Raw genomic sequence first — 25938 nt, forward strand, 5'->3', positions numbered from 1 at the left:
TAGGGCTCTACCTAATCCATAGTGCTAAAGATCCACTTCATAGCACGATTGACAATTAAAAAGGCAATGTTTCTGCGGTCGGGGAGACTATGTTCAAGGTAGACGCTGCATATGCATGTCGGCTCAATCGGAAATCTGCTTTACATATATAGTGCGTAACGCTTCAGTGATCCAGATTGAATAGAGCCTTTAGAATCTAAAATAATGAGACAGGAATCTTTTTCATATTTATTCTATTTAAATAACTATTGCAGAATAAATTCCTCACTTTTTCTCTCTGTGAGGGCTTCATATTCCCGAAGTAGCCATACAACAAATTACCATGCACATCTCTAGTTTAATTACAGAGCCTAGTAAATAGATAAGCTGTATGTATTTCACGGCAGCGCGGTTTTAAAAATACTGTCAACAATTCCTACCCATACTGTTAACAACCAGTCATTTGCATAGAATTGTGCGGTGTAGCATTTAGCCTGTTTTTAGCCTGTTTTGAATATACAATCAATCTTGCAGAATGCACGGACAGGCCCTCACTTCATCAGTATGTTCAGTTTGAAAAGTCACTGCAAAATATCTAAACATTCTGCCCATACCTCTACAGAAAATTGTCATTACTCTTCCTTATAGAAACGGGGCATTAGAATTAGAGGTTGACCGATTAATCGGAATGGCCGATTAATTAGCGCCGATTTCAAGTATTCATAACAAATCGGTAATTGGTATTTTTGGACACGGATTGTGGCAGATATTTTATTTTTTTACACTTTTATTTAACTAGGCAAAGTCAGTTAAGAACACATTCTTATTTTCAATGACGGCCTAGAAACGGTGGGTTAACTGCCTTGTTCAGGGGCAGAACGACAGATTTTTACCTTGTCAGCTCGGGGATTCGTTTTTGCAACCTTCCGGTTACTAGTCCAACGCTCTAACCACCTGCCTTATATTGCACTCCACGAGGAGCCTGCGTGGCAGGCTGACCACCTGTTACGCAAGGACAGCAAGAAGCCAAGGTAAGTTGCTAGCTAGCGTTAAACTTATCTTATAAAAAAACAATCAATCTTAACATAATCACTAGTTAACTACACATGGTTGATGATATTACTAGTTTATCTAGCATGTCCTGCATTGCATATAATTGATACCTCTACCTCTATACCTCTGTTAATTTCTCATCGAATCACAGCCTACTTCGCCAAACGGGTGATGATTTAACAAGCACATTCGCAAAAAAAAGCACTGTTGTTACACCAATGTGTACCTAACCATAAACATTAATACCTTTCTTTAAAATCAATACACAAGTATATATTTTTAAACCTGCATATTTAGTTAACCTCTCTGATCTCCCAAACCCGGATCCGGTATCGTGACTACAGCCTCAAGCTCATTACCATAACGCAACGTTAACTATTCATGAAAATCGCAAATGAAATGAAATAAATATGCCATCTCTCAAGCTTAGCCTTTTGTAAACAACACTGTCATCTCAGATTTTCAAAATATGCTTCTCAACCATAGGAAAACAATAATTTGTGTAAAAGTAGCTAGCTAGCGTAGCATTTAGCGTTAGCATTAGCGTTAGCATCCAGCACGCAACATTTCAACAAAAACATAAAAGCCTTCAAATAAAATAATTTACCTTTGAAGAACTTCTGATGTTTTCAATGAGGATACTCTCAGTTAGATAGCAGATGCTCAGTTTTTCCAAAAAGATTCTTTGTGTATTAGAAATAGCTCCGTTTTATACATCACATTTGGCTACCAAAAAAAAACGAAAATTCAGTCCTCAAAACGCGAACTTTTTTCCAAATTAACTCCATAATATCGACTGAAAACATGGCAAACGTTGTTTAGAATCAATCCTCAAGGTGTTTTTCACATATCTCTTCAATGATATATCGTTCGTGGAAGCCTGGTTTCTCCTCTCTATCAAATGGAAAAATACTTGCACCTGGCTTTGCGCACCAGTTTCGACGCAGGACACCAGGCGGACACTTGGAAAATGTAGTCTCTTATGGTCAATCTTCCAATGATATGCCTACAAATACGTCACAATGCTGCCGACATCTTGGGGAAATGGCAGATGGTCTAAGCTTATTCATGTCGCATTCACAGCCATATAAGGAGACATTAGAAAACAGAGCTTCAGAAATTCTGCTCATTTCCTGGTTGAAGTATCATCTTGGTTTCGCCTGTAGAATGAGTTCTGGGGCACTTACAGACAAAATCTTTGCAGATTCTGAAACTTCAGAGTGTTTTCTTTCCAAAACTGCATATTCGAGCATCTTTTCGTGACAAAATATCGCGCTTAAAACGGAAACGTTTTTTATCCAAAAATGAAATAGCGCCCCTAGAGATGCAACAGGTTAATATTGCCTGCTAACATGCATTTCTTATAACTAGGGACATTGTGTCACTTCTCTTGCATTCCGTGTAAGCAGTCAGGGTATTTGCAGCAGTTTGGGCCGCCTGGCTCGTTGGGAACTGTATGAAGTCTATTTATTCCTAACAAAGACCGTAATTAATTTGCCAGAATTGTAGATAATTATGACATATCACTGAAGGTTGTACAATGTAACAGCAATATTTAGACTTAGGGATGCCATCCTTTATATATAAATATGGAACGGTTCCGTATTTCACTGAAACAATAAATGTTTTGTTTTCGAAATGATAGTTTCCGGATTCGACCATATTAATGACCAAAGGCTCATATTTCTGTGTGTTATTATGTTATAATGAAGTCAATGATTTGATATTTGATAGAGCAGTCTGACTGAGCGATGGTAGGCAGCAGCAGGCTCCTTTAGCATTAATTCAAACAGCACCTTAGTGCGTTTTGCCAGCAGCTCTCCGCTGTGCTTCAAGAATTGAGCTGTTTATGACTTCAAGCCTATCAACTCCCAAGATTAGGCTGGTGTAACCGATGTGAAATGGCTAGCTAGTTAGCGGGGTGCGCGCTAATAGCGTTTCAAACGTCACTCGCTCTGAGACTTGAAGTAGTTGTCTGCGGCTTTTGTGGAGCGATGGGTAACGATGCTTCAAGGGTGGCTGTTGTCGATGTGTTCCTGGTTCGAGCCCAGGTAGGGGCGAGGAGAGGGACGGAAGCTATACTGTTACACTGGCAATACTAAAGTGCCGATAAGAACATCCAATAGTCAAAGGTATATGAAATACAAATGGTAGAGAGAAATAGTCCTATAATAATTCCTATAATAACCTCAACCTAAAACTTCTTACCTGGAAATATTGAAGACTCATGTTAAAAGGAACCACCAGCTTTCATATGTTCTCATGTTCTGAGCAAGAAACTTAAACGTTAGCTTTTTTACATGGCACATATTGCACTTTTACTTTCTTCTCCAACACTTTGTTTTTGTATTATTTAAACCAAATTGAACAAGTTTCATTATTTATTTGAGGCTAAATTGATTTGATTGATGTATTATATTAAGTTAAAATAAAAGTGTTCATTCAATATTGTTGTAATTGTCATTATTCTAAATATATCGGCCGATTAATCGGTATCGGCCTTTTTTGGTCCTCCAATAATCGGCATCGGTGTTGAAAAATCATAAATCGGTCAACCTCTAGTTAGAATCACCATAAAAGGTGAATGGAGGGAGTTTTCCAGGTGGAATTGTAATGCTAGTTCACAGTTTTACGACAGGTCTGATTTATAATGGGAAACATGTCTGTATGACATGCGCCAAAACGATAAATCTAAATATTTTTGTATGCATGCACTTTTCCAGAATGGTGCACGCAGAAATGTATGCAACGGTTATGAATGAGACCCCTATCATCCACTCATCCCATACCATTACACAATGACCTGTAATCCCCTATTTTCTCTCACACATATTCATATACTGATGATGAGCTTGTGGAAATCGCAAGAGTCAGAACCGACCATGCCTGGAGTATGCCAGTGTGTTGCTGGTGGGCTGCACAAAGAAGCAGCAGGGTATAGAACAGGGTCAAGGTATAGAATACCCTGGACAGGGTATAGAAAAGGGCAAGCAAGATAACAGAAAAACAGAGACATTCCACTGACCATTCCCCCACTACAGTCACGGAGACAGCAAGCAGTAATAAGATTGGTCACTGACATACACCAGACTGACCGGTCCCTACTGATCTCCTATCACAGAGAAGGGGAGACGGCATTGGCAGAGTCCTCCGAAACCAGAACCAACTGTCCAGCATCAACGCAAGAACAAATAAACAGAACAATTCAACCATAGTCACTGCCATCAGACTTTTAATAACAAAATGTGACTTTTTAAACTGTAATTTCTTGACAGCTAGGAACTTTTTAAATACATGATCCAGAACTTTGGCAACTACTAAGTATTTTTTAAACTCCCGCTTTGAGCTGGATGTGTCAATGTGTAGTTCATACATGCATAATCTATGAGCAGAATTACTTTTACCTCAATTAGCCACAGAATCCCTAGTTTGAAAGAGAGAGTTTTTCTGGAAGCTGTGCTGCGCCATTTTCCCTACATTTACCTCCCACATGGGCCAGCTCCCTAGCAATTCGAGTTCGAGCCAATGACCTTCAGCCCCTCGTCATTTGAGTGGCAGCTACCAAGATGCTCACACAACAGAGCAAGAGAGAGCAATGACGTGGTGCACATAAAGTGGGTTCTGAAATGATTGACAGCCTTGATAAAGATGAGCAATAATGACCTGTGTGTATGTGTCTCTTCAACACAGCAAAATGTTTCCCATTTAATTAGCCTAGATGGTCATACAAATTTAAAAAACTAAATTAAAAATAAATGAGACAGGGCCTCCCAGGGGGCGCAGTGGTTAAGGGCGCTGTACCGCAGCGCCAGCTGTGCCACCAGAGACTCTGGGTTCGCGCCCAGGTTCTGTCGTAACCGGCCGCAACCGGGAGGTCCGTGGGGCGACGCACAATTGGCCTAGCGTCGTCCTGGTTAGGGAGGGTTTGGCCGGTAGGGATATCCTTGTCTCATCGCGCACCAGCGACTCCTGTGCGGGCCGGGCGCAGTGCGCGCTAACCAAGGTTGCCAGGTGCACCGTGTTTCCTCCGACACATTGATGCGGCTGGTTTCCGGGTTGGATGCGCGCTGTGTTAAGAAGCAGTGCGGTTTGGTTGGGTTGTGTATCGGAGGACGCATTACTTTCAACCTTCGTCTCTCCCGAGCCCGTACGGGAGTTGTAGCGATGAGACAAGATAGTAGCTACTAAACAATTGGATACCACGAAATTGGGGAGAAAATTCAAGTCAAAAAATACATAATAATAATAAATGAGACAAAACAACCGGTATATTTACAGTCAAATAAGGCATGTCTGTGTAAACAAATGTACAGCTTTATATTTGCATTGGATTAATTCAAATTGAGGCCTTAACAGGAAATATCCTACATTTGAAGAATATGAAGAAGTCTGTTAGCCTGGGTTTCTGCACTCCTGCAAACTCCTGATGGCTTTGTCATGTTTAGCAAATCAGGAGTGGCAAGGCATGGAATGACAACTCAATAGACTGGTACACAGGCTAGAAGGCTCTGTCATGAAAACAAGTTTGTTTTTCACCATCAACTGCTAACATTTGGATTTGATTGAATTCACAGAGGAGGATGTCATCAAATCACATCACTGAGACTAGTCCTAATTTGCATGATATGTGATGTCACAGGAGTGAATATGGAACCATTTAAAACATAGCTATGAAAGGTGTGTGTGGGGGATATAGCTGCTTTATGACAATATATTTTGTTACAGGTGGAATGCATCAAGAGTAAGGCAACAAACATGTCGTCCCCCACGAATGATGCTGCGCCCCCCCACATTGGGCCAATTAAGATGTTGTGTGTGACTAACACCTTTCAGTTAGAGTTTGTGACCACATATTATCCATTAGATTGACCAAATACTCAAAAGGCTGCTCTAACAATGAAAATAAATGTCTTTAAAAAATGGAAGTCAGTTAGCCTGAGTACTAGTCTCTTCAGCTAATCCAATCCCTGTGCTCTAGGTCATGTGTCAAAGACTCTTTTGGCAATGACAAGGATTGGCAAGGAGTGGAATGTTAGCTAATGAGACTGGTACTCAGACTAGAAGGCAGTCGGGAGGCAGCTAGATCAGGTGGGACCATTTTAGCCAATGAGAGGGCAGATACGTGTGTGAACAACAGGAACAACTACGATATAAGATGTTTTTCTCAAAATTGCCGGGGTGTAACGTGTCCTACTTATCAGTACACTCGTAACAACCTAAGCACTTCTACTCTATCAAATAAGCCACAAGTAGCAAATAAGCCATTCAATTGTGTTAACCAAATTAGACACATTCATTAACCTCTGTATACATATAAATACACCTTGCTTGGTGAGCATAAATAAATCAATAAATAAATAAATACCACCACCACCTGCTGGAGATGAGATTTTTGACCCAGTTATCCCTCTCGCTTCACCTCTTCCTCTCTGGTGACTCACACATTTCAGTTAATTACTATAACTCACGCCTTGGGCCAATCGGTGTCATTTTATAAATGCAGGCTCTCTATAGCAAGACACATCATTCACCCAAGTTTCATAAAAATCGGGCCAGTGCTGTCTGAGATTGACTAACGTATGAATGAACACAAACGGAGACAGATTCACAGTCCCCTCCTCGATTTCATTGTGGGGGACAATTACATTGGCCTATCCAGGTAACAGACAGTAAGTAATACACTGAAGAAGAAATGGGGGGGTTGGGAATAGGCCTAACTGATTCTAAGGGGTTCTAAGCTACACACTGCTCTCACTTCCTTCCGATGCTGAGGTATCAACTGCTCCAGCGGCAGACTGACTTGCTAGCATGGCATTACAACAGGAAACTGTGTGAAGTATGATACGAGAAGAACTACTACAGCCCCATACAATGTGAGGAAAAGTTTCCACAAGCATTTGTTTTCAATGAGATACCAACCAACCACCGGCATCTACTATGAGAAAGGGTTAAAAGTGTGTCCCGTGTTAAGTATAACCACTCACAAAAGGTTGCCTACATTCATAAAGAGAGCACACTAATTTAATTACTTTGCTTTTAATTTCAGCAAAGCCACTTCCTTGAAATGGAAACTACTTATTACATGCTGCCCATTGCAATAGGCAGCATGTAATAGCATGCTCTTGTAACAATTGTGAGTGAGTTAGTGTAGCCTACTTATCTACTGTAATGAATGAAGTGAGAGGAGAATCCAATTTCCTTGCAACTAAAGTAGAGTTGTTCAGGCTAATTGATGTATTGGCAGAGCACAGCATTGACCTGGATTCTAGGGATGGAAAGCAAGACGCGAAATCTGCCCAATATCTGTTGCCTATCTTTACAAGCATTTCACCATTTAAATTCTCATCTATTGAGGCCAAGCTGAGGACCTCTCCCACCAAACAAAGTGGGCCCTCTGCTCAGTCTAATGAAAACTCCTCTCCATAAATACTGCTCTGGACCTGGTGAGCTCCACACAGTGACAGGCTTAGGATCAGTCTTGCCGCCAGACCCCATTAACCCTTGGGCCAGCCTCAGGAGCGCCCACCATAAACACCCCATTTTTGGAACAAGTTCCACAACTTTGTCCAAAATATATTCGAGACAGCGTGCGTGCGTGCACACACACTGATCCCCATAGCCTTCACTGTGTAATAGGCATGAGAATTGAAGCATTGTTTAGCATTGATTATTAGAAGGTCCTGTGTAGATTGTTATTTCCTGATAGTTGCAGGTTGAAAAAAACAATGATACTCTACAAAAGCTGATGAAACTATGATAGAAAACACAGGACAAATGTATTGACTGCACTGGGCCTTTAACCATCGTTTGTTGCCACAGTGACAGACAGATACTTTTCAAGAAGAACAGATAAGAACATTTGATTTCAGAATCAATAACCTCAAGAGCTTCTAGCAAACCATAAACACGACACTGCCACTAACCATTAAACATGCCTCCACAAATACTGAGATCAACCTAACACGGAACCCAAAAAGACTGCGTGCGTGTGCCATCGTGCATAAATTAATTTTGTCCTCCTACACCAAATGCGATCACAACACGCAGGTTAAAATATCAAAACAAACTCTGAACAAATGACGTTAATTTGGGGACAGGCCGAAAAGCATTAAACATGTATGGCAATTTAGCTAGTTAACTTGCACTTGCTAGCTAATTTGTCCTATTTAGCTAGCTTGCTGTTGCAGGCTAATTTGTCCTGGGATATAAACATTGAGTTGTTATTTCACCTGAAATGCACAAGAGCCTCTACTCCCGACAATTAATCCACACATAAAACGGTCAACCGAATCGTTTCTAGTCATCTCTCCTCCTTCCAGTCCTTTTCATCTTTGAACTTATATGACAACGGGCAAAACAGTTCGTCTTTCAATCACCCACGTGGGTATAACTAATGAGGAGATGGCGCGTGGGTACCTGCTTCTATAAACCAATGTGGAGATGGGAGAGACAGGACTTGCAGCGCGATTTAGCCCTTGGCAACGCAGATGCTCGCGACGCGAGCAGTGTAGTCTGGGTATTAGTGCAAGAAAACATACAGCCTTGCCTAGATAAAGAATGAAAAAAAAAGATGAATTTATAAACGGGCTTCGACCCATTAATATTGGAGTGCTGCAATGCCATTTTCAAAAGACAAAGTATCCTGCATTGTCTGGGGTAAAATGTAGAGGTCGACTGATTAATCGACATGGCCAATTACTTAGGGCTGATTTCAAGTTTTCATAACAATCGGTAATAAGTATTTTTGGACACCGATTATGGCCGACTACACTGCAATCCACGAGGAAACTGCATGGCAGGCTGACCACCTGTTACAGGAGTGCAGCAAGGAGCCACGGTAAGTTGCTAGCTAACATTACATTTATCTTGTAAAAAAAAAAACTATACATAGTTGATGATATTACTAGGTTAACTAGCTTGTCCTGCATTGTATATAATCAATGCGGTGCCTGTTCATTCATCGAATCACAGCTTACTTCAATTTACAGCATGCTGATGTCAATATGGAAAGCCGAAACTCCCGCCCATTTGCCAAACGGGGGATGATTTAACGTTTACAAATACCTAAAGTTGGGTTACAAAAGTAGGTTGAAGTGTTTTGTCAAAGAATATAGGCAACTTATATAATTTTTAAAAATGACGTTGCGTGTTGGAAGGGAGCTTTTTTCCTGAACCAGACAGGCTATACAAATGGATATTTTGGGCATACATGGACAGATTTAAATCGGGAAAAAGAACCAATTGTGATGTTTATGGAACATATAGGAGTGCCAACAAAGAATATCAAAGGTAATGAATGTTTTATATTTTATTTCTGCGTTTTGTGTAGTGCCGGCTACGCTAATTATTTTGTTTACGTCCCCTTCAGGTATATTGGGGTGTTGCATGCTATCAGATAATAACTTCTGCTTTCGCCGAAAAGCATTTTAAAAATCTGACTTGTTGGCTAGATTCACAGCTTAGATTCATAGCTTTAATTCAATACCCTGCATGTGTGTTTTAATGAACGTTTGAGTTTTAACGAGTACATTTAGCATTTAGCGTAGCGCATTTGCATTTCCAGGTGTCTAGATGAGACATCTGCGTCTCAGGTAGGAGCAAGTTAACAAAATATGCAGGTTTAAAAATATATACTTGTGTATTGATTTTAAAGAAATCTTTTATTGGCAATCTTTGCACAAATGTACCTAACCATAAACATCAATGCCTTTCTTAAAATCAATACAAGAAAAGTATATTTTTTTTTTAAACCTGCATATTTAGTTAAAATAAATTCATGTTAGCAGGCAACATTAACTTGGGAAATTGTGTCACTTCTCTTGTGTTCTGTGCAAGCAGTGTCAGGGTATATGCAACAGTTGGGCCGCCTTGCTCGTTGCAAACTAATTTGCCAGAATTATGACATAACATTGAAGGTTGTGCAATGTAACAGTAATATTTAGACTTAGGGTTGCCACCCGTTCGATAAAATCCGGAACAGCTCCGTATTTCACTGAAATAATTAAATACAAATGGTATAGAGAGAAATACTCGACACGTCATAACTCCTATAATAACTACAACCTAAAACTTCTTAACTGGGAATATTGAACCACCATCTTTCATATGTTCTGAGCAAGGAACTTAAAAGTTAGCTTTTTTTGCATGGCAGATATTGCACTTTTAATTTCTTCTCCAACACTGTGTTTTTGCATTATTTAAACCAAATTGAGCATGTTTCATTATTTATGAGACTAAATAGATTTGATTTATGTATTATATTAAGTTCAAATAAAAGGGTTTGTTGTTAATAATGACAATTACAACAATAGTGAATCGGCTTTTTTTGGCCCTCCAATAATCGGTATCGCCACTGAAAAATCATGATTGGTCGACCTCTAGTAAATTGACACAGCGTCATAATCCCAATCTGAAGTAGACTCCTTCGGTGTGTGGTGTGCTTTGACTTAAGAAATAACAGGGCAGGCTCTATTCTCACATGTCCTAACATGAACCCAAAGCCTTTCCATCAGGCAATCTCAGTCAACTGTACTGTAGATATTTTCTCAACATCAGGCCAGGACCAAAGTGGCTGTCTTTAACTCAATGCTACTTTCATTATGAGATTCATTAAAAGGCTTCTCTCTGAGACAGCTGCAGTGGATAATGCTGCACCGTTGGAACGTTGACGTGAGTCAACCATAACATTTGCCTTGCACTGAATCTACCAGGTGCAGTCCACTAAAAATCCAGTGAGCAAGAAATGCCAGACAGCTTTTGTTACTCATTCAGTGAGCAAGAAGGGTTGAAACAGGGACTAGGCCTGGGAGGCAGTTCCACGATGACTGCTCCATATTTCCCTTTGTGTTCTGCATATCAACTTAAGTGTTTACAAAAGGTGTGCCAGGACATACCAGCCTCATGTAACTTCTGTGAAATCATGTTTAAATTGAAATGCAGCCAATTTGGCTTGATGTTAGGGGGAAGTAGCCAAGATCCAGGCTTTAGTCTAAAATTAGTGGACCTATTCCTAGGGCTGGGAATTGCCAGGGACATCAAGATACCTAGGTGCCGATACGATGTGTATTGCAATTCTCACAATTCTATATATATTGCGATTCGATACTATGATTTTAGTGCGATGCGATGTTCCAAACATATTGCTCACCTTATGTCTGCTGAAAAGGGATGAGAGAGCCATGAGAAAATGAGTTTTGATCAGTCATGGAAATAAAAGTGCTGAAAACAAATTGGCTCCCTATTTAATAAGATGGAGAACAAGCTATGAGTGTTGGAGCAGGTACAGCCAACTAGTGCAAAAAGATAATAACAATACTGTCAAGACAATTCGATATATCCTCAAAAATAATATCCTGATATGTAACAATAGCGATTTTTCCCCCAGCACTACCTATTTCCCATTAAAATGACAGTTTGTGAATGGATCTGAAGAGCAAGCTCAGTAATCTTCAGTACCACTGGACTGCTTATTAGACAGCTTCTTATTCTCAGCAGTGCTTCCAGTGTGGATCAGAGCGAGCAACAATAGGCAGACCATGCTGCAAGGCTCTGAACAAGCTTTCACACTTCCATACATCTTACATAAACCCAGTAACCCACCAGTCCCTCTGAACCACAACACAGTCACACACACACACACACACACACACACACACACACACACACACACACACACAGACAGACAGACAGGTTGTGGTTATATAGTCTAATAGGCGTTTCTCTCATGCGAGGTGGGGGAGGGGGTCAAATTGTGGGGGACTTTCTGGGAATTACTGTTTCAGTTTTTCGCTACTGCAGTAACACCACGGGTGCATCAAAAGTAATTCTCTGCTACAAAAATAAACATGACAGAGGAAGACAGCAGCAACCAAACAGGTACAGTACCTTCAGAAAGTACTCACACACCTTGACATTCTCAACATTTTGTTGTGTTACAGCTTGAATTTAAAATGGATTACATTTTTGGTCACTAGCCTACACACTATAACCCATAATGTCTAAGTGGAATTATACTACCGTTCAAAAGTTTGGGGTCACTTAGAAATGTTCTTGTTCTTAAAAGAAAAACATTTTTTTGTCCATTAAAATAACATCAAATTGATCAGAAATGCAGTGTAGACATTGTTAATGTTGTAATTGACTATTGTAGCTGGAAACTTTTTTTTTTTTTTACATTTTGTTATGGAATATCTAAATACAGTTGAAGTCGGAAGTTTACATACACCTTAGCCTTAATACATTTAAATTCAGTTTTTCACTATTCCTGACATTTAATCCGAGTAAATATTCCCTGCTTTAGGTCAGTTAGGATCACCACTTTATTTTAAGAATGTGAAATGTCAGAATAATAGTAGAGAGAATGATTTATTTCAGCTTCAGCTATTTCTTTCATCCCATTCCCAGTGGGTCAGAAGTTTACATTTTAACTAACTTTTAACTTGGGTCAAATGCTTCGGGTAGCCTTCCACAAACTCCCCACAATAAGTTGGGTGAATTTTGGTCCATTCCTCCTGACAGAGCTGGTGTAACTGAGTCAGGTTTGTAGGCCTCCTTGCTCGCACACGCTTTTTCAGTTCTGCCCACAAATCTTCTATGGGATTGAGGTCAAATAAAATAAAATGTTATTTGTCACATACACATGGTTAGCAGATGTAAATGCGAGTGTAGCGAAATGCTTCGTCAGGTCAGGGCTTTGTGATGGCCACTCCAATACCTTGACTTTGTTGTCCTTAAGCCATTTTGCCACAACTTTTGGGGTCATTGTCCATTTGGAAGACCCATTTGCAACCAAGCTTTAACTTCCTGATGTCTCACAAAAACATCTGTAGCGTCCAAACAGTTTGGCCGACAAACTATTATGACCATTCTATAGAAAGGGGAGACCCTCACGAACACGATGGTGTTCTTCTACGTTTTGGTCTACGACCCCCACAAGTTTCACAGGACTCGTCTTTAGGTAACCTATACAAACGAATGTAAGTATGGAGGTAGTTTTGGGCCAACAAAAATAAGGGGTTAAATGTATACAAAAAAACAAAAATACAGTATTTCCTGAGCTTTCTTTAACACTACATATCCAAAAGTATGTGGACACCCCTTCAAATTAGTGGATTCAGCCACACCCGTTACTAAGGTGTATAAAATTGAGCACACCTCTATGCAATCTCCATAGACAAACATTGGCAGTAGAATGGCCTTACTGAAGAGCACCGTCATAGGATGTCAGCTTTCCAACAAGTCAGTTCGTCATATTTCGGACCTGCTAGAGCTGGCCTGGTCAAACTGTAAGTGCCGTTATTGTGGAGTGGAAACATCTAGGAGCAACACCGGCTCAGCCGCTTAGTGGTAGGCCAAACAATCTCATAGAACGGTGAGTGCTGAAGCGCATAAAAATCGTCTGTCCTCGGTTGCAAAACTCACTACCAAACCTACTTAATAATTAAGCTCAGTCAAATAAAAATGGAATTGATTCAGTTTATGGAATTCTAAAGGGGAAAAATGGGAATCACCTGACATGAAGCCTACACGCCAGCCCCCTGGGCTGTGTTCCTCATTCACAGTAACAGCAGAGCGGAACCTCCCATGCCAGAGGCAGTCAGTCCCCTCCCAGGCAACACACAGCTACAATGGATAGTGGTTTGGAAAACAACATGTATAGTCTGCCCTGCTGTGACATCATGTAGAAATTATTGTACACCCCCCTTCTCCACTGCTTTTCCTCTAAACAATGTCTGCTGCTATTTGAGGAATATGCCAATTTCAAAAGCAGGCCACAACAGCTCTTGTCATAAGGTACTGTACATTCCAGTGGTGTTCTGGTTTAGAGCTTGTGGTGACACTTACGGAAATGGACACACCGGTATTCAACATAGGCCTATGCAAACTGAGGAATTGTGAATTGACATCTAAAAGTCAGATTTTTTTCTAAGGCAATAAATAATGTGATATTTGATGAGGTGTTGCAGTTTGTTCACAAAAGGTATCACACATTTATCTGAAGATTTCCTACCCTTCCAAAGTGGACAACGGAATTGTATGCTAACTATCCCCTCATCTAGTTTCAGAATGGCCTTATGTTGCATAATGCTAGCAATACTGGAACTAGTACTAAAACTGTTTGCCACTGTCTCCCTCGGGCCTGACACTGAGCACAGGATAATCTCTGCCCCTGTTAGACAAGAGAGGAGATATCTCCTCACACATAGGGCTGTGGATGGTCATGGAATGTTGTATGACAGTAATTGGAAATCCAAATGACCGTGGTCTCAGTAATAACAGACAGAGTAGAAAAAATATATATACACTGCTCAAAAAAATAAAGGAAACACTTAAAACAACACAATGTAACTCCAAGTCACTTCTGTGAAATCAAACTGTCCAACTGCAACACTGATTGACAATACATTTTCACATGCTGTTGTGCAAATGGAATAGACAACAGGTGGAAATTATAGGCAATTAGCAAGACACCCCCAATAAAGGAATGGTTCTGCAGGTGGTAACCACAGGCCACTTCTCAGTTCCTATGCTTCCTGGCTGATGTTTTGGTCACTTTTGAATGCTGGCGGTGCATTCACTCTAGTGGTAGCATGACGGCGTCTACAACCCACACAAGTGGCTCAGGTAGTGCAGCTCATCCAGGATGGCACATCAATGCGAGCTGTGGCAAGAAGGTTTGCTGTGTCTGTCAGCGTAGTGTCCAGAGCATGGAGGCGCTACCAGGAGACAGGCCAGTACATCAGGAGACGTGGAGGAGGCCGTAGGAGGGCAACAACCCATCAGCAGGACCGCTACCTCTGCCTTTGTGCAAGGAGGAGCACTGCCAGAGTCCTGCAAAATGACCTCCAGCAGGCCACAAATGTGCATTTGTCTGCTCAAACGGTCAGAAACAGACTCCATGAGGGTGGTATGAGGGCCCGATGTCCACAGGTGGGGGTTGTGCTTACAGCCCAACACCGTGCAGGACGTTTGGCATTTGCCAGAGAACACCAAGATTGGCAAATTCGCCACTGGCGCCCTGTGCTCTTCACAGATGAAAGCAGCTTCACACTGAGCACGTGACAGACGTGACAGAGTCTGGAGACACCGTGGAGAACGTTCTGCTGCCTGCAACATCCTCCAGCATGACCGGTTTGGTGGTGGGTCAGTCATGGTGTGGGGTGGCATTTCTTTGGGGGGGGGCCACACAGCCCTCCATGTGCTTGCCAGAGGTAGCCTGACTGCCATTAGGTACCGAGATGAGATCCTCAGACCCCTTGTGAGACCATATGCTGGTGCGGTTGGCCCTGGGTTCCTCCTAATGCAAGACAATGCTAGACCTCATGTGGCTGGAGTGTGTCAGCAGTTCCTGCAAGAGGAAGGCATTGATGCTATGGACTGGCCCGCCCGTTCTCCAGACCTGAATCCAATTGAGCACATCTGGGACATCATGTCTCGCTCCATCCACCAACGCCACAATGCACCACAGACTGTCCAGGAGTTGGCGGATGCTTTAGTCCAGGTCTGGGAGGAGATCCCTCAGGAGACCATCCGCCACCTCATCAGGAGCATGCGCAGGCGTTGTAGGGAGGTCATACGGGCACGTGGAGGCCACACACACTACTGAGCCTCATTTTGACTTGTTTTAAGGACATTACATCAAAGTTGGATCAGCCTGTAGTGTGTTTTTTCCACTTTAATTTTGAGTGTTACTCCAAATCCAGACCTCCAGTGGTTGATAAATTTGATTTCCATTGATAATTTGTGTGTGATTTTGTTGTCAGCACATTCAACTATGTAAAGAAAAAAGTATTTAATAAGAATATTTCATTCATTCAGATCTAGGATGTGTTATTTTAGTGTTCATTTTATTTTTTTGAGCAGTATATATAAAAAAATGCATCCTACATTACCATGGAAATGATTGCATTGCAATACCAGGCTGCCATTGCAAGTGTACCCATGAGTTTACTAGTCAAATTGCCAGGGTTAGATGTTCCAAGTAGGGCTGGCCGATATGGCCAAAGAATCATATCACAATATTTGTAACATTTGCGACGGTATGATTGTATTTAATGTTTTTGAATAATAAAAGTTCTACATTTCCTTTATGAGTTGTGCATGACCTTAGGATGGCATTCTCCATTCTGATTGATTACACAGTATAAAACAAACTTCAACCAAAAGTTGATCCCGGCTTTAGATCATTTCCAGACTGCCACGTAGGGCTGCATGATATTGGCTACATTAAATGTTATCTTACTTCATGTAGCTAACATAGTCACGCTTTGCCTATTCCTCTCTGATTTATAATATACTGTTTCACAAATAACATGCTGATTTAGGCCTACACCAGCACTGGTATCAGTATTAGCTAGCTATGTTTGCTCTTACTCAATACATTTATTAGCTAGCCAGCTAACTACACTGGGCAAAAGTATAAACACAACATGTAAAGTGTTGGTCCCATGTTTCATGAGCTGAGATAAAATATCCTAGAATTTTTCTACACGCACAAACAGCTTATTTCTGTCATATTTTGTCCACAAATTTGTTTACATCCCTGTTAGAGCATTTCTCCTTTGCCAAGATAATCTATCCACCTGACAGATGTGGCATATCAAGAAGCTGATTAAGAAGCATGATCATTAAACAGGTGCACCATGTGCCAGGGACAATAAAAGGCCAGTATAAAATGTGCAGTTGTGTCACAACACAAAGCCACAGATACCTCAAATTTTGAGGGAGTGTGCAATTGGCATGGTGACTGCAGGAATGTCCACCAGAGCGGTTGCCAGAAAATGTCATCTTAATTTCTCTACCATAAGCCGCCTCCAACATAGTTTTAGAGAATTTGGCAGTATGTCCAACCGGCCTCACAACCACACCAGCCTGGAACCTCCACATCCAGCTTATTCAACTGCGGAATGGTCTTAGACCAGCCACATGATGAAACTGTGGGTTTGCACAACTGGAGAATTTCTGCACAAACTGTCAGAAACCAGGCTCAGGGAAGCCAATCTGTGTGCTCATCATCCTCACCAGGGTCTTGACCAGACTGCAGCTCAGTGTCGTAACCAACTTCACTGGGCAAATGCTCACCTTCAATGGCCACTGGCACACTGGAGATTTGTGCTCTTCACAGATGAAACCCAGTTCTAACTGTACCGGGCAGATGACAGACAGCATGTTTGGCGTTGTGTGGGCGGGCAGTTTGCTGATGTGAACAGAGTGCCCCATGGTGGCGGTGGGGTTATGGTATGGGCAGGCATAAGCTACGGACAAGGAACACAGTTGCATTTTATTAACGGCAATTTGAACGCACAGAGATACTATGATTTGATCCTGAAGCCTATTGTCATGCCATTCATCCGCCGCCATCACCTCATGTTTCAGCATGATAATGCACATCCCCATGTCACAAGGATCTGTACACAATTCCTGGAAGCTGAAAATATCTCAGTTCTTCCATGGCCTGCATACTCACCCATTGAGCATGTTTAGTATTGTTCTGGATCGACAGTGTGTTCCAGTTCCCGCCAATATCCAGGGGGACAACATTCCACAGACCACAATCACCAGCCTGATCAACTCTATGCGAAGGAGATGTGTTACGCTGCATGAGGCAAATGGTGGTCACACCAGATACTGATTGGTTTTCTGATTGACTATTGACCTAATTGAGGTTTCCTTTCTCCTCATTTTTCTTAGACAACAAGGAAAGGGATGTTTTTTCATCTCCTCATTCATGTTGCTGCCTCCGCCACATTCTTCTCAACACCAATATGCTGGTTAACTTAGCAATTATGCACATAGCAACATGGTCGAGGTAAAGGCGCCAATTCAACAGCGCACGGATGTGTTTCAGAACCATGGACAGCGACCACTATCCAACACGGGAGAAAGTGCATTTGTTAAAAATTTACATTATTTTTATTAGTGTTACACCATTGTTCATATGTAATATAACCATATACAATTTCGGTAGCACGTCTTAGACTGACGGACTGTGCCATCCCCACGGTCTCCACAATGGATCAGTCCACTCAGATAGGCCCGAATCATACAGGTGTCTGTCTTGTACACCATGATATTTTTGTATTTTATTTTTTGTTACTGCTCAGCTTAAGAAATCTCAGGTTGACCAACAGCCTATCAACCAAACAATTGACCAGTCGACTAAATGGGATCAGCCCTAATAAGGCCTCATTCCTACAGAACTGTTTTTATTAGGTTAACTTAACATTTTAAACTCATGTTTAAAAGAAAAGTCTGTGTGGTGGATCTCAGCTTGCTTTTTGTCTACGAAAGTGATCTTGACACAGAAAAGGTTGGTGACCACTGGGCTAGAGCAAGCAATGAGTAGGTGGTGCAGGGACGGGGCTCTAGCACTAAGGGGACACCAGCTGTGATAATAAACTCGATCCTCTCTCGATCAGTAGATGTCGTGAGACACATTTCAGTACCAAAAGGAACAAAAATTCTAGTACAAAACGGTTTTACATATAATAGTATCAGAAATACCTACAGCACATTTGGAAAGTATTCAGACCACTTGCCCTTTTCCACATTTTGTTGATGCAACTTTGTTCTAAAATTGATTAAATTGTCGTCGTCCCCCCCCCCCATTAACCTACACACAATACCCCATGAAGCAAAAACAATTGACATTTTGGCAAATTTATAAATAAAAATGAAAAAACTGAGATTTACATAAGCATTCAGACCCTTACTCAGTACTTTGTTAAAGTACCTTCGCACCTTCTTGGGTATGACGTTACAAGCTTGGCACAGCTGTATTTGGGGAGTTTCTAACATTCTTCTCTGCAGATCCTCTCACGTTCTGTCAGGTTGGATGGGGAGCGTTGCTGCACAGCTATTTTCAGGTGTCTCCAGAGATGTTTGATTGGGTTCAAGTTCGGGCTCTGGCTGGGCCACTCAAGGACATTCAGTGACTTGTTCTGGAGCCACTCTTGCGTTGTCTTGGCTGTGTGCTTAGGGTCGTTGTCCTGTTGGAAGGTGAACCTTCACCCCAGTCTGAAGTCCTGAGGGCTCTAGAGCAGGTATTCATCAACGATCTCTCTGTACCTTTCCCCATTCATCTTTCCCTCTCCTGACTAGTCTCCTAGAACTTGACGCTGAAAAACATCCCCACAGCATGATGCTGCCAGCACCGTGCTTTTCCAAATCATGTCAAATCAATTGAAATTGCCATAGGTGGTCTCCAATCAAGTTGTAGACAGCTCAAGTATGATCAATGGAAACAGGATGCACCGAAACAGGATGAGTCTCATAGCAAAGCGTCTGAATACTTAGAACTAATTTACATTTCTGTTTTTATTTATAATACATTTGCAAAGATTTCTAAAAACCTGTTTTCACTTTGACATTATGGAGTATTCAATGTAGGGGAAAGAAATTGAGGAGATTTTTTATATTTTTAAATCCATTTTAGAATAAGGCTGTAACGTAACAAAATGTTGGAAAAGTCAAGAGGTCTGAGTACTTTCCGAACGCACTAAGTTTTGGTATACCTTGCAACACTACAAGCAAAGTGTTGTAGCAAACAATGAATTTCTTCAGTCAGCTGTTCGTCAATATTTGAATACAGGTCTTCATCCATAACCATCGGTGACAACAATTATAAGGAAATTGTGCCAGCCCTACTCACATGCATGGTTAAAACAGATCAGGCCCGAACTGTGCAATGTAGTAGGGATTTGTAGATTCCAACAGGCCAATATTGTACACAGTGCAGTGCATAAAATTTGGTCGTGAACCACAATGACCATAATCCATTGCACACCCACTTGTCCGGTCTTTGTGTTTCTTTCACACCTGCTAAGTAAAAGAGACAGAAGAATGCGCGATGGAGAGGGATAGAGAGCAGTTGCTTCGTACGACATCTCTACCTGAAAATACATTATCTAAGTGATTGATAGTTGGTATTCAGCAGTCATAAAAATATGCCTTATTTACTTTGAAGAACTACTAAATTAGTGATTTCACAGACAGCATAGGCAGAAGCTCTATAGAGATTAAATAATCAAATAAAACAATGTAATATACACAAGAACTGAAATATTTTAAAGTAATGTGATTAAATAATGGTTCATTAGTGATAAGCAGTAATGGGCAGTCACTACCACCAAGGGACTTTTATTACTTGTTTTATTGTTGTTACAGCATTCAACTCACATAGTGCATAGTGCTTAAAAAATAAATCTTAATTAACTTAAATCGAAAAGCGAAATTTAACGGAAACAGAACAGACCTCAAAAACCTAAAAAAGCACTACCTAAAGCTGAAGTTGTAACGAGTCTGCAGACATTTAAATGGAGTCCCTGCTTTGCTCAGAGGACACGCAGCAGATAATTCTGTCAGTTATATGAAATGGTCCAATTTTGGACTGTCACTAAATATGATTATATTTATTTTACAGTTAAGGTGAAATCTTATAGTAAAACGATTAGAATGTTATTGTTACTATATTTATCACAGCTCAGTGTTCAACACCATTGTGCCCTCAAAGCTCATCACTAAGCTAAGGACCCAGGGACTAAACACCTCCCTTTGCAACTGGATCCTGGACTTCCTGATCGGCTGCCCCCCAGGTGGTAAGGGTAGGCAACACATCTGCCACACTGATCCTCAACACCAGGGCCCCTGGTGTTATTGTTGTAATCTTGTGTTACTGTTTATATTTTACTTTATTTAGCAAATATTTTCTTAACTCTATTTCTTGAACTGCATTGATGGTTCAGGGCTTGTAAGTAAGCATTTCACTGTAAGGTCTACACCTGTTGTATTCGGCATATGTGACAAGTCAAATTTGATTTAGAAAGCATTTCAATCATTTCAAGCCTGATTCCCCCACGTTTCTTGAATAGTGGGGGAAAAATATGATCTTTCATCACTGTACTGTGTGCGTGTGTCCTCAAAAGTGACTCCAGCTCAGTAATTTATAACTACTTTTCACAGAAATGTGAGATTTGAATATTTCTGGCAGTATAAGCATTGCTATGTACCGTTTATGGCCCTCATGATAAATAATTACTTTTGGGTATGTCTATTTAGGCGGTAATCTACATTTATCAGGTTTTAAAAGAAGGCTAAACTACCTTTGATTAGCAGCTGACTTGGTGAGCTCAATCCCTGCTTGGATCAGAGATCCAATAGAGATTAATAGAGGAGCAAGACTGAACTGCACTTCAGGGTGGGATTTCCTTCAGAGAACAGAGTCACACTCAGTAAACCTCTAAGCTACAATAATAGGGGTTCTCCCATCCACCTCAGTTTCGTGTCAGTCTTGAGCAGAGAAGCATTCAATGATGCATCAATAAGCACAAAATAAACAGGCTATTTAGGCTGCCACAGAGCATTATGGCTTTACTCAATTTATAGGAAGTGTTTGTAATATGCCTGACATACAATGATGCATAACACAATCAACTCAGAGGAAACCATTTCAAGGCATATTGCAGCCAATAGTAGATGAAACCACAGCTCTTTAACAACTGTTCTCTAGGCCAGGGCTCTCCAACCCTGTTCCTAGAGAGCTACCGTCCTGTAGGTGTTTTGCGCCAAACCCAATCTAGCGCACCTGATTCTAATAATTTGCTCGTTGATAAGCTGAATCAGGTTAGTTACAACTGGGGTTGGAGTGAAAACCTACAAGAGGGTAGCTCTCCAGGAACAGGGTTGGAGTGAAAACCTACTAGAGGGTAGCTCTCCGGGAACAGGGTTGGAGTGAAAACCTCCTAGAGGGTAGCTCTCCAGGAACAGGGTTGGAGTGAAAACCTACAAGAGGGTAGCTCTCCAGGAACAGGGTTGGCAAGCCCTGCTCTAGGCACTCTTGCAGTAATCAGAATTTGATATTCGATTGTAAGACGATTCCAAAACAATATTATTTATCTAGATTATTTATTTTACTCAAAATGCCCATCCGAGTGGCTTGACCTTGTTCAATAACCACTACCGGCATTTCATATTATTCAAATATACTCTGAATGGCATTTGGAGCTAATTTCCCTCAGGCCTTTTATTGTAATTAAACACTTGGCCTGGGCTCTGGCATTTAATACCACAGCAGAAAGTATGCACTTGACCTTATTAACTATGGTCTGAGCCTCAAAAGGCCAATAAAGAAATAAACATCTTAGCCCAATTTCATGCTCCCTCAAATTATGCTGACAGTGCAATTTCACACTGTTTATATTAACCAATCAAGATGTGGTCAGATATGTAGAGCTAACTGTAAAAGAGGCTCATATGTAGGCCTCTGATAGACCCCTTATAAATGAATGTCAGTAACCCTTTTAATGCTAAAATATGAGTTTGCTCTAAATTATGATTTCTGAAAACATTGTGTAATAATTGCTATTTCATAAATTATCCTACAGAGAGATTTACAGAGTCAGTTATTTTCTGACCATGGTAACTACTAGTAGTATGCCATAGTAAAGATTTGCAGGTTGACTGAGGTGAGTAATGTTAGGGTTAAGAAACTGCCCTAGCTCTATCGTGACATGAGATCTGCCTTTGTTAATTTCTTCATGAATTTCTCTGTGCAACACAACTTTCACTTCTGTCCCAACTTTCAAGACAAGTCATAGAAAAGTAGGCAAGCAAGTAATTTGCAGGCAAACCAGAACATGTTCTATACTTAGCTAGCCTTTCATCTGTGCTTATAGATTTTGTATAATATGTCAACAAAGCTGTTTGTTTCTTATAAAAGCACTCCAAATTGGCAAAATTGTGTAAATGTTCCTTACAAGCCAGAATGATGAATAAAATTATACTTAAAATGTACTCTACCAAGTTGTCTGTGCGGTTTGTCCTTCTGCTGCTCGACATTTGAGACAAAATATCCACAGGAAAGTATAGTTAAGCCAACTTTTTAGAGAGCGGGTAGGGATATTTAAGCAATAAGGCACAAGGAGGTGAGGATTTACAGATTGACTCCCGTGTACACCTGTGTCACAGCTGGGGTCCACCCCTATATATATATATATATATATATATATATATATATATATACACCCCATGGCTGCAACAAATGTTCATAGGTACATAGGTACACTTCAACTATGACAGACAAAATTAGGAAAAGAAATCCAGAAAATCACATTGTAGGATTATTAATGCATTTATTTGCAAATTATGGTGGAAAAGTATTTGGGGCAAAATACCAGCAACAGTGTGTGAAAACCTTGTGAAGACTTACAGAAAACGTTTGACCTCTGTCATTACCAACAAAGGGTATATAACAAAGTATTGAGATAAACTTGTGTTATTGACCAAATACTTTTCCACCATAATTTGCAAATAAATTCATAAAAAATCCTACAATGTGATTTTCTGGATTTTTTTTCTCATTTTGTCTGTCATAGTTGAAGTGTACCTATGATGAAAATTACAGGCCTCTCTCATCTTTTTAAGTGGGAGAACTTGCACAATTGGTGGCTGACTAAATACTTTTTTGCCCCACTGTACATACCCCAGCTCTCTAAAAAGTCAGGTAAACAATACCTTCCCTTGGATATTTTGTCTCAAATTTCGTGCATAAGGACAAACCGCACAGACAGCAGGTAGAGTACGTTTACATGTCATTCTATTCACATTTACACGATTGTCTAAGGCTGTAACGTTAGTTATACCAATTAATTGTACCTTACAGTCTGACTAATCAGACTAAGAGGATCCCCCACGTCAACGACAACCAACGTGTATCAAGAGCGGAGTGTTGACAAGCTTATGACACAAATCAATGAATGTCTGGTATACTAGGCGTTGCTAGCTAGCTAACTGATTAAGTGTGGCCAATGCCCACTATATAGTTAGCCAAATGGATCAAATATATTACGAAGAAACGTGCATTTTAGGAGATGCCAGGTTGGTGACTAACACTTACCAGTTAGCTTGCTAACTAACATGTCTAGGTAGCGAACGTTAATGGTTTCCTGTCTTATGCCAAGGTGTAGCAAGTCATCAAGTTAGATCAACCAAGTTATTGAGAAAAGGCTCGCTATACAATCGAATTATTTATGCCAATTAACTAGCCAGCTAACATTATTTGTATGACAACGTCAGCTAGCTAGTTAGCTGTTAGCTAGCACTGTTTAGCGCTGTGTTAGCTAACTGACTCGAATCTATCCTAACAAATGATACTGGTTTGGCTACGGACGGTAGCTAGCTGTAGCGTGTCAACCTTAGCACCAGTACGGGTGATAGCTAACGTTAGCTAACAAATACCGTGATGAGTGTTATCTTACCGTATTATTCCAATCTTTGTATGTTGTTTCTAATGTTGTACTAGTTTCCGTTTTGGTAGGGCTTTGTTTTTCCAGAAATAATCCACACCAAATAAGAGTTTTCGTTCTCATTTACTCCACTCCTTTCTAACATTACTTGCGGCAAATGTCGCGTCTACTCTCCCGGAGAATGGTGCCGAAACGCCTCTCTTGATTCAGCTCTTTCGATAGGTCGCATGTTCTCGCGCTCTCTTGCTCTTTCCTCTCACTCAAGCCCACTCATTCAATCAGCCAAGTAAGCATTTTCCATATTTAGTTTTTCTCGAGTGTACCTCTACATCTGTGCTATTTGATGCCCAGACGGGGAACAAGCTGTGAATACTGTGACTAACATTGAACAATAGTATTTGGGAGATCACAGCATCCCATGCTGTTAAGCAGATGATGTAGTGAAGGCCAGTGCCCTGTTAATGATCGGAAACCGTTCTCTTCTGGATCATCTGGACCTGCCCTGCCCCTGAACCACCACATAGTCTCCTTCTAAACATCTAACAGAAAATACACACATAAATTATAATTGAGGAACTTTAGATTTTAGAGAATCTCCCAGCAAGAGAGTGAGTTTGACCCTTAAAAACAAAATCCCAGAAAATATTATTCACCTCTTAAACCTAGATTTGGCATAGCCTACATTAATAAATTGTCCTATTTCCATTCTCAGATTTGATTGATGTCATACAGTTTAAAAAAGGTAACATTATTCTCTCTGACTATGCTTGTTTTTGTCACATTGGGAGAAACATGTTTTATCTTACCTACATTTCAGCTTCAGCGTGCTGCTCCATGATGTCAGATGAGATTCATTTTTCTTTCCTGTGTTTTTCTTTCTGCGCTGTGGTTTGGGAGACCCTGTCTAACAACCACCATAACCAACATCTCTCCATCCACCCATCACAGAGCAGGAAAGAGCTCTGTTTACTTCAGCTGGGCTTTCTGGACCCTGGCAGTATGGCTCACTAATCTATCTCCATCTTTGCAATGCCCAATTAGTCAGCTCAATGATAAAGTACAAAGTGTTTTCAGTTGCCAGTTTTTATGTCCACAGCTGTGCTTCATCAGGAGCAGCAATCCCCCGCCCGCAGTGTTAACCATGTGTTTAGACAAAGTCTTAAAGGCTTTCAATGGTTTTCAGTATCATACTTATTTTACCCTTTCTGATTAATGTAATATACACTACATATTGCATAATAAATAGCAAAGAGGTTCATTAAAAGGCACAATCAAATGAAACCTGTTAATTGTTATTGTTATACTTGTTTATTACAACAGCGACACAAATAATAGAGACTACAGTAATCATTTACAACTTGCCTTGGAGGGAGCCAATATATTTTTGCTGTTTTATTTTCAGAAAAGTAAAGTAAAAACTAGTGTGAGTAGTGGTTACATTTCATGATAAAAGCACCTTCTCTCAATATGACTCCACCAGCTCCACCGACTGGAAATATGAATTTCAAAGCTACTCCTTTAATAGATTTATTTTATTTTATTTTACCTTTATTTAACCAGGCAAGTCAGTTAAGAACAAATTCTTATTTTCAATGACGGCCTGGGAACAGTGGGTTAACTGCCTGTTCAGGGGCAGAACGACAGATTTGTACCTTGTCAGCTCGGG

The 25938-nt window shown here is 40.7% G+C and overlaps 1 protein-coding gene across 1 annotated transcript in view; it reads right to left on the reverse strand.

Moving 5' to 3' along the window:
- ncor2 (nuclear receptor corepressor 2) overlaps window positions 1-24768 on the reverse strand; it is a 186212-nt gene extending 161444 nt beyond the window's left edge. Inside the window, exon 1 of the mRNA XM_036979698.1 lies at window positions 24285-24768. The gene's annotated coding sequence lies outside the window, so the exon portion shown is untranslated. The remainder of the gene's footprint in view (window positions 1-24284) is intronic.
- Window positions 24769-25938: the final 1170 nt, after the last annotated feature.

The sequence above is a fragment of the Oncorhynchus mykiss genome, chromosome 6 (assembly GCF_013265735.2).
Source record: "Oncorhynchus mykiss isolate Arlee chromosome 6, USDA_OmykA_1.1, whole genome shotgun sequence".
Classification (NCBI taxonomy): Eukaryota; Metazoa; Chordata; class Actinopteri; order Salmoniformes; family Salmonidae; genus Oncorhynchus; species Oncorhynchus mykiss.